This window comes from Ailuropoda melanoleuca, chromosome 4, assembly GCF_002007445.2.
Source record: "Ailuropoda melanoleuca isolate Jingjing chromosome 4, ASM200744v2, whole genome shotgun sequence".
NCBI classification, from domain to species: Eukaryota; Metazoa; Chordata; class Mammalia; order Carnivora; family Ursidae; genus Ailuropoda; species Ailuropoda melanoleuca.
The window spans coordinates 6,664,412-6,674,215 of NC_048221.1; the positions used below are offsets into that span (position 1 = coordinate 6,664,412).

Below are 9,804 nucleotides of genomic sequence, written 5' to 3' on the forward strand. Positions count from 1 at the left end.
CCCCACTCCTCCCAGCCGTAGCAGCATCACCTGGGAACTTGTTAGAAATGCAAATACTAGGGCCCCACCCCAGACCTAGTCAACTGGAAATTCTTGGGTAGGAAACAGATCTGTGTGGGTTTTTTTTAACTGAGGTAGAGTCGACCTACAATATTATATTGTTTTAAGGTGTACGACACAGTGATTTGTCAAATATATACATTAAAAAATACTCACCACGGTAAGTATAGTCACCATCTTTCACCGTGCGAAGTTATTACAATATTATTGACTATATTCCCTATGCTGTATTTCTCATCCTCGTGACTTATTTCTTTTAAAATGGAAGTTTGTACTTTGCAATCCCTTTGCCTATTTCTTTTTTTTTAATATTTCATTTATTTATTTAGAGTGCATGAGAGTGTGGGGAGGGGCAGAGGGAGAGGGAGAGAGAAGCTCAAGCAGACTCACTGCTGAGTGCAGAGCCTGACTTGGGGCTCGATTCCATGACCCTGAGGTCATAACCTGAGCCAAAATCAAGCTTAACTGACTGTGCCACCCAGACACTCCTCCCCTTTGTCCATTTCATCCATCTGCCCCTGGGGCTGTGTTCCCTAAGAACATCCATGAAGTGTGAGAAATGAGGGGCAATTAATTTCTCAAAGCACCATGAAGGACAGGAGCATAATAAAGTAAATCAGAAAAAGTTTTTTCAACATTTTTTATTAATTTTTTTAATCATAGAAAAATATGCATGACATAAAAGGTACCATTTTAACCATTTTTCAGTGTCCGATTCAGTAGTATTAAGTATATCCACATTGTTGTGCAGCCATCCCCACCATCTATTTCCAGAAATTCTTTCAACTTGCAAAACTGAAACTCTGTCCCCCTTAAACACTCCTTCTCCTCCCCCCCCTCTCCCAGCTCCATCACCCATCATTCTACTTTCTGTCTCTATAAATGTGACTCCTCTGGGGACGTCACAGAGTGGAATCGTATAGTACTTATCTTTTTGAGACTGGCTCATTTCACTTATCCCAATGTCCTTGAGGGTTCATCCATGTTGTAGCAGGTGCTGGAATGTGTCGGAATGTCATTCCTTGCCAAACACGAATAGTATTTAATACTTCATTGTATGGATACACCACATTTGGTTTATCCATTCACTCATTAGTGGACACTTGGGGTGCTCCCACCTCAACAACATGGAATCAGGAAACCAGACAGAAGTATCAGAATCCGTCCTCCTGGGTCTCTTGGAGGATCCAGAACTGCAGCCCCTTCTCTTCGAGCTGTTCCTGACCACATACCTGGTGCCCGTGCTGGGGAACCTGTTCATCATCCTGGCCGTCAGGTCTGACTCCCACCTCCACACCCCCACGTACTTCTCCCTCTCCAACCTGTCCTTGGCTGACATCTGCTTCACCTCCACCACCATCCCCAAGATGCTGCTGATCCCCCAGAGAACAAAGCCATCACCTATGCAGGCTGCCTTGCCAGGTGTATTGTTTCATGGTTTTTGTATGTATGGACAATTTACTGCTAACTGTGATGGCTTATCACCGCTATGTGGCCATCTGCCATCCTCCGTATTACGCAGTCGTCCTGAACCCCCACCTCTGTGGCCTGCTGGTTCTTCTCTCCTTGCTCATTAGCATTATGAATGCCCTGCTCCACAGTCTGATGGTGTTGCAACTGTCCTTCTGCACAGACTTGAAGATCCCCCGCTTCTTCTGTGAACTTGTTCAGATCCTCACACTTGCCTGTTCTAATACTCTTATCAGTAACATTCTGGTGTATTTAGTGACCAGCCTGTTGGGGGTTGGTCCCCTCTCAGGGATAATTTTCTCTTACATTCAAATTGTCTCCTCCATCCTGAGAATCCCATCAACTGGTGGAAAAGTTCAAAGCTTTCTCCACCTGTGGGTGTCACCTGTCCATTGTTTTCTTATTCTGTGGGACTTGGGTTGGAGTCTTCCTTAGTTCTGCAGCTTTCCTCTCCTCCGCAAGGAGAGCAGTGGCCTCAGTGATGGACATGGTGGTCATCCCCATGATGAACCCCTTCATCTACAGCCTGAGGAACAGGGACATGAAGGGAGCCTTGAGGAAACTCATCTCTGGAACATCTTCCTTTTCATGATTCTGTCATCTGCCTTGGGTATAGGCTTCTGGAATGACTGAAAGGAAATTAAATACTGGGTATGGTAGAAATCCTGACTCCCCCCTAATTCAATTCTAACAAAGTGGTTCATCATGGCTTTCAAGTCAAATAGCTTTTGTATTAAGTCCTGCTGTCCTTTGTTTTAGTACCTGTCATTTATTAACTTAACGCTGAATTCACGTCAACATCTATAAAATGGGCAGAGTAATATTACACACTTGATTATTAAATCAATGCTATCTTAGGTTTGAAGCTAAATTTCTGTACTAAGCAGGTTCTATGGAGGGAACAGTCCCCCCCCCTTTTTTTTTAAGATTTTATTTATTTATTTATTTTTCAGAAAGAGAGAGCACAAGCAGGGGAAACAGGCAGCCAAGGGAGAAGCAGGCTCCCCGCTAAGCAAGGAGCTGGATGTGGGACTCGATGCCACGACCCTGGGATCATGACCTTTGCCGAAGGCAGCCGCTTAACTGACAGCCACCCAGGCATCCCAGGAACAGTCTTTTTAAGTAGAGCTTACTTTCTGGGGTGTGTTCTGTGTGCTCTCTGAGAGTGCCGTGGGGAGAATATTTGTATAGATGGAAGGCTGGCTTTTGTGCCTATGGAAAAATATTTGGTCTTTGTCCCCAGTTCTTGGCACAGAACTCCTTGGAATCTCCTAAGTGATAAGAGTGCCCTTGGTAGGCTAATGAGACAACTTTTGGCTCAGGGACTCCTAGATGCCTTCAGGGCTGGTTGCCGGAAAGACCAAGCAGTGATGAGAAGATGGGAACTTTTCAGGCCCAACCCCCAACCTCCAGGTGTTGGAGGTTGAACCAATCACCGATGACCAATGATTCAATCAATCCAACCTAAGTAATGAAACCTAAAAAACAAAAAACAAAACAAAAACTAGAAAGGCACCATTCAGAGAGCTTCTGGGTTGGTGAACAAGAACACGTCCATGTTGCAGGAGGGTGGAGAATCCCAGACTCCCCAGGGCCAGCAGCTCCTGTGCTCATAACCCTTCTGGACCTGGCCCTACATATCTCTTCACCTAGCTGTTCATTCTTATCCTTTGTTAAAAAAAAAAAAAAAAAAAAAGTAACCTAGTAAGTAACCTGTTTTCCCGAATTCTGTGAGCTGCTCTAGAAAATTCATTGAACCTGAGGAGAGGGCCAAGGGAACCCAGGTAGATAGTATCAGAGCTAAGTTGAATTGCAGGACACCCAGCTGGTAGCCAGAAACTGTGAGAACCATTGAGTGGGAGGGGACACACACAAGCACATTTGGAGGCCATAAGTATCAGGAGTAGTTTTAAGTGTTGTGTGAGGTTAAAGGAGATGCACGGAGGGAAGTGAGATTTTCTTTAGACCCACAAAGCCTAAAATATTTACTATATGGCCCATTACAGAAAACGTTTGCTTCCTGCCCTTTTCCGGTTCTCAGGCCCTTGCTTCTGAATTCTTATAACTAAAATCTGATAAACTCCATATAAAAATCCTACAAGTTCGAGCTGCTGTGTTTCAAATGCAAGTTAACAAACACGAATAATATGAGTAACTCTAAGGGAAAAATCAAGATGCACTTCAAAATCCTCAGATCCTGTTTGTTTTCTGCATCTCAGAAGTATAGGTTTTCAGACATGGCTGCCCGGTATGTAAAGTCCTGGTTCTCGAAGGAGAGACAGGCAGTGATTTTTGTGCCCACGCCCCCTGCCCCACACCTGAGCGCTAACCACGTTTGGAGCCCAATGTAGCTCCGCTGTGGGAGTGGTCTGCGCATTGGGGGACGGTTAGCTGCGTCCTCCTGTCCACCACTAGATGCCAGTAGCATCCCACCCAAACTCCGCTATGACATCCAATCATTCTTCATTGAGAACCCTGCTCCAAAATAAATAAATAAATAAATAAATAAATAAATAAATAAATAAATAAATAAATAAATAAATAAAGACAGGTAAGTCATCTGAGAGAAAATTAGTCATTTATGTCCGTGGTTCAAATATCAACGTGTAAAGGAGAATGACAATATTCAACTCCACCTGCGCTGCCAGGAAACTAGGACAATTAACCCCCCCACCTCCCGCCCTTTTGTGTTCCACAAACTACTTAACCACAAAGAGCTTCCCTTCCCCCTATGACTTGGATAAGACTCACTGGTGACCCCTTGTTCACCTGTGACAAAGCCAGACACACAATGTATATTTACAGCTTTTCATTTCTCCTTTCACCTGTGTCTCTCTGTAGGGATGGCTTAAAAAGCAGGGGACTACAAATTTCGTAGTCGCTATTGTCACAGCAGTGAAGTGGGTTCCACACCACTTCGTCCCCCAGTGCCTTCACCTGGGCTTCATCAGCTACCATGGATGATGGTTTGAGTCGTCTTGATACCACTATCTGCCATGTTAGCCATGCCCCATTTTCCTCTCACAAAGGGGTCATCCAGGTCTCCTTAAACATGTAACCAAATCAACCTCAGACTCCTATATAAGAGCCTCTTTCTTGAGGCCAATCATGGTACCCTTTACTGTATTCATCAAGACCCAGTAGGATTCAGATGACACACTGAATTTAGAATAACTTGGGTAGAGCTTAGTAAGGCAACATTTACAAAGGTATGGGTGGGGTTTAGGAAAATCACAAGGAGTCATGTGGTACCCTACGTCTATTAAGAGAAGGCTGCATTACAGGAATAGGGATCTGAGGGGGTGCAGGCAGCCGTTGGTGACCTGCAGGGAGGAAGAGGAGGCATAAATACCCAAACCTCACTCTTCTTACCTCTGACATCTTGCCGGTGCCAGAGGGCAAAGAAATCTCTTGATGAAGACTGAAAGGATCAACCCAAGTATGGGTTAGAGTAGCAAATGGAAAATATCCAATATCAGTGAGAAGCCACGGGAGAGATTTTTTTTTTTTAAGACTTTGAGAGAGAGAGAGAGCAAGACAGCACATGCCCTCGTGTGTGGGGGGAGGGGCAAAGGGAGAGGCAGAAACAGACTGAGCTCCACGGAGCAGGGAGTCCAATCTGGGGCTCAATCCCAGGACCTGAGATCATGACCTGAGCTGAAGGCAGATACTCAACAGACTGAGCCACCCAGGTGCCCCATGGGAGAGATTTGAGCAGAGGACTGATATCATCCAATTTAGGCTTTCAGAGGATTGCTGTGATGGTTGGGCTCAGTAAGTATAAGGGCTTCTTATCGACAGGGAGACCAGACAGGAGATATTACAACAATCTGGTGGAGTGGAAGGAGGCCGGAACCAAAAAGATAGTAGTGTAGATAGTGAGAACTGGGCTGATTCTGGATATACTTTTTAGGTAGACCATCAATATTTGCTGAGGTTTGGGTTGTGAGAGAAAGAAAGGAGTCAAGAAGGACTCAAAAGTTTTTTTGACTTGAATTGTTTGTTAAGAGTTACCATGTTCTGGAAAGATGGGTAGGAGAAGAAAGGGATAAAGAAAGGGGGGGGGTAATCAGAAGGGGGAATGAAGCATGAGAGACTATGGACTCTGAGAAACAAACTGAGGGCCTCAGAGGGGAAGGGGGTGGGGGAATGGGATAGACCGGTGATGGGTAGTAAGGAGGGCACGTATTTGCATGGTGCACTGGGTGTTATACGCAACTAATGAAGCATCGAACTTTGCATCAAAAGCCAGGGATGTACTGTATGGTGACTAACATAATATAATAAAAAAAATATTTAAAAAAAAAGAGTTACCATTTTCTGAATGAGGAAATCGGGGAGCTTAGGGGTTGGGGGTGGAGTTAGTTATAATTTTTTTTTTTAGTGAACTATAATATACATATAACTGGATGAGTTTTCACAAACTGGTCATGCCCACGTTATCAGCATCCCTCATCAAGAACTCGAATTCTATCAGCATCCAGGAAGCGCTCTGTTTCCCTAGCAATCAAGGCCTCCCAGCCCCCTGGGTAATGATAATCTGAGGTCTCACAGTACACATTGCTTCGCCTGTTCTGTACTCTGTGTATCAGGGAAATACTCAATGTCCTCATTTGTGTCTGGCTTTCTTACCCAACTCATTATGTTTGCCATATTCATCTAGAATGGGACATACAGTGGCTGTTTGTTCATTCGTGGTATGTGGATATGTTATAATTTATTCATTCTTCTGTTAATGGACACTTGCATAGTTTCCAAATTTTGGCTACTAATGACGCTGCTGCTGTGCATATTTTTGCACCTGTCTTTTGTTGAGAAGTGGAATTTCTAGGTGATAGGATACGCATCTGTGAAGCTGTGATAGATTCCACCAGTTTTCCAACGTGACTATACCAAGTTGCCCTCCTATCAGCAACATGAGTTCTGCTTCTTCCATATCCTCACTAATGCTTAGTATTTTCAGCCTTCTTATACCCATTCTGTTGAGGAGTACTGGTATCTCATTGTGGTAACCTACTTAGCACTTCCCTGACAAAGTTGAGAACCTTTTCCTACATTTATTGGCCATTCGGATATCCCGTTTTGTGATGTGTCCAGATTTTTTTTTTTGCCTATTTTTAAATTGAGTTGACTTTATCTTGTTAATTTGTAAAAGTTCTTTACATAGTCTAAATATGTATTCTTTCGTGGATATGTTTTTCTTCCACTTCATGGGTTGCTTTTCCACTGTTAATGATGTCTTTTTTTTTTTTTTTTTCTTTTTTTCCTTTTTTTTTTTTTTTTTTTTAAGTNTTTCTAAGTAGGCTCCATGCGGAGCCCAATGTGGGGCTTGAACTCACAACCCTGTGATCAAGACCTGAGCTGAGATCAAGTGTCAGACGCTAAATTGACTGAGCCACCCAGGCGCCTCAATGATGTCTTCTGATGAGCAGTTCTTAATTTTTTTTTTGAGCATTCTTAATTTTAATGCATTCCAGTTTATCAAATCTTTCTTTCCTTTGCCTCCTATTTAATAAATATCTGCCTATACCAAGAAATGAAGTCACATTTTCTCTATAGTATTGTTTTACTTCTTGCATTTATTTCTGCAACCATTCTAGAATGATTTTGATTTTTATATACAGTATGAGAATGATTCCAGCTTTTCTGAAAAGATGGTCCCTTGCCCCACTACAGTCATTGCCATCATACACTAGGTGGCAGTGTTCTCTTGCATTGGTCATGTTTTTATTCTTGCATCAATCCCAAAGTAAGAAAGGGATAAAGAAAGGGGGGGGGTAATCAGAAGGGGGAATGAAGCATGAGAGACTATGGACTCTGAGAAACAAACTGAGGGCTTCAGAGGGGAGGGGGGTGGGGGAATGGGATAGACTGGTGATGGGTAGTAAGGAGGGCACGTATCGCATGGTGCCCTGGGTGTTATACGCAACTAATGAATCATCGAGCTTTACATCGAAAACCAGGGATGTACTGTATGGTGACTAACATAATATAATAAAAAATATTATTATAAAAAAAGAAATACTTAAAAAAACAGTAATTTTATTTACACAAAGTTCAAAAAACAGGCAAAACTCTCCTATGATGTGTAAGAGAGGGTGAAAAAAATCTTCCCTTCTACAGTTCTAGGTTCTTAGTTGGGGTTCTGTAACAAAAGGCAGATTAACAAGAGAAAACATGCAAATGTATTTAACTTTTACATGGCGTGGTACCCTTTACAAGGAAATGAAAACACGAAGTTGTCAACCTAGATGATGTGGTTTTGGAATATAGGTGAGGCTCGGTGGGGTGGAGTCCAGAGCCGACAACCAAGAAAGAATTCTTGAGACGTTTTTGGTGCAAAATGGTGGTTTATTAAAGCACAGGGACAGGATCCGTGGGCAGAAAGAGCTGCAGCCTGGGTCGCGAGGGGTGGCTGATTATATACTGTGGTGTTGGGGGAGGTAAGGAAACAAGGAGGTTGAGAAAGTACTTTCATCTGTTAAAGAAGTCTCAGAGGATACCGGAGGCCTTGCCACTGTCAAGTTAAGGTTGTTTTTCCCTCTAGCAAGGCTTTAGCATTGAGATGGCTGGGGGCTTCCTGGAAGAATGTCACACATCTCCCATCCAAGAGTGGGAGGTGGGGAAAGGTTGCAGGGTGTCAGCTTATGTTTTGTCTTCAGCCAGCCTTCTGCTCCCTCATTAGAGATGTTTTTATGCTAGGTTTGATGAAGAGTCGAAAGTAGTGGGAAAATGTGCTACGGCCATGGGATATGAGTTTAAGAGTAGTAAACTGAGGAAAATTCAGCAACCCCGTTCATTAGGATTACTCTCCGTGTCCCTCCATCTTCAGAGATAAGATGTTTCTTTCTTTGGGTATAGAAAGGACATCTATCACATAAGCATCTTATAGTCTGCTTCAGGGGAAGGTCAGAGAGTCCTTCCTGAACCTGCCATTTCTCGAATTCCTTCAACTTAATGTATTCAATATGCTAAGATGCCATATTTTAGGGCAGCTGTATTCTGAGCCCTGTCAGGTGTTAAAAGAATTCATAACAGGGTTTTTCTTGGAGGATGAGGGGTTGTAGTGACCAGGAGAACCATGAAAGAGGCTTCTGGGTTCCTGGTAATTTTCTTTTCTTTTTAAAGATTTTATTTGAGAGAGAGAGAGAGAGAATGAGAGAGAGATCACAAGCAGGGGGAAGGGCAGAGGGAGAAGCAGGTTCCCCACTGAGCAGGGAGCCCGAGGTGGGACTCGATCCCAGGATCCTGGAATCATGACCTGAGCCAAAGGCAGATGCTTAACCAATTGAGCCACCCAGGTGGCCTCCTGGTAATTTTCTTTTTAAAACCTGGGTAGTAAAAAATAAATAAAAACAAAATAAAGAATAAAAAACCTGGGTAGCAATTGCATGGGCATGTATCCTTTGTGGACATTTTGATGATTTGTGCATAGATGTGTTCACTTTTAAAATTTATTCACAGACTCTCCGCATGTTTGTTATACTTCAACAAATAACTTTAAAAATGAATCAATAAAAGTCCACTTTATCTCCTTCTAGTTTCTCTAGGCAGCGTAAATGACTGGCTAAGAGCCATTTACACAAGGAGGGGGATGTTTACCAGTATAAACTCATCAATCGTGAAAATTTAAAAAAGGAAATTAGAACGGAATCTGGAAGGTGGGGGGAGGGGGGATGCTCTCAGCCCTACCACTGGTTGCCAACTGCAGACCACACAGAAAGAGGCACTTGGCAGGCTGATACCATTTTACTACCCCAGCAAGCGGTTGAGAGGTTTTCTCCTCTCCTGGCAACAGCCCAGCCAATGAGAGGCTGTCACCACTCAGCCAATGAAAAGCCACTATACTTCAATCTACCAGTTGATTCCAACGGACTTTTTGTTTATGACAGCCATCCCATCTTCCTGCTTTTCTTTATCAAAGAGCATTCCTCTCCTTTGCTCTGTGGACTCCTTCGCTTGCTTGTCCTGGGTTGCAATTCTCTGCTATTCCCTCATAAATCTCCCCCTCTTTTTTTTTTGCTGGTAAAATAACTGGCAGTTTCATTTCTGAGGTTAACATAATATTTTTTAAAATTTTTTATTTACTTATTTGTCAGAGATAGAGAGCACAAGCAGGGGGAGCAGCAGCAGAGGGAAGAGCAGGCTCCCTGCTGAGCAAGGAGCCCAATGCGGGACTCAATCCCAGGACCTTGGCATCATGACCTGAGCTGAAGGCAGATGCTTAACCAACTGAGCTACCCAGGTGTCCCTGAGGTTAACATAATATTTTAT

The 9,804-nt window shown here is 43.3% G+C and overlaps 1 pseudogene; it reads left to right on the top strand.

Annotated features, from left to right (window-relative positions):
- Window positions 1-1,184: 1,184 nt before the first annotated feature.
- On the top strand, window positions 1,185-2,122 carry LOC100470440 (annotated as a pseudogene).
- Window positions 2,123-9,804: the final 7,682 nt, after the last annotated feature.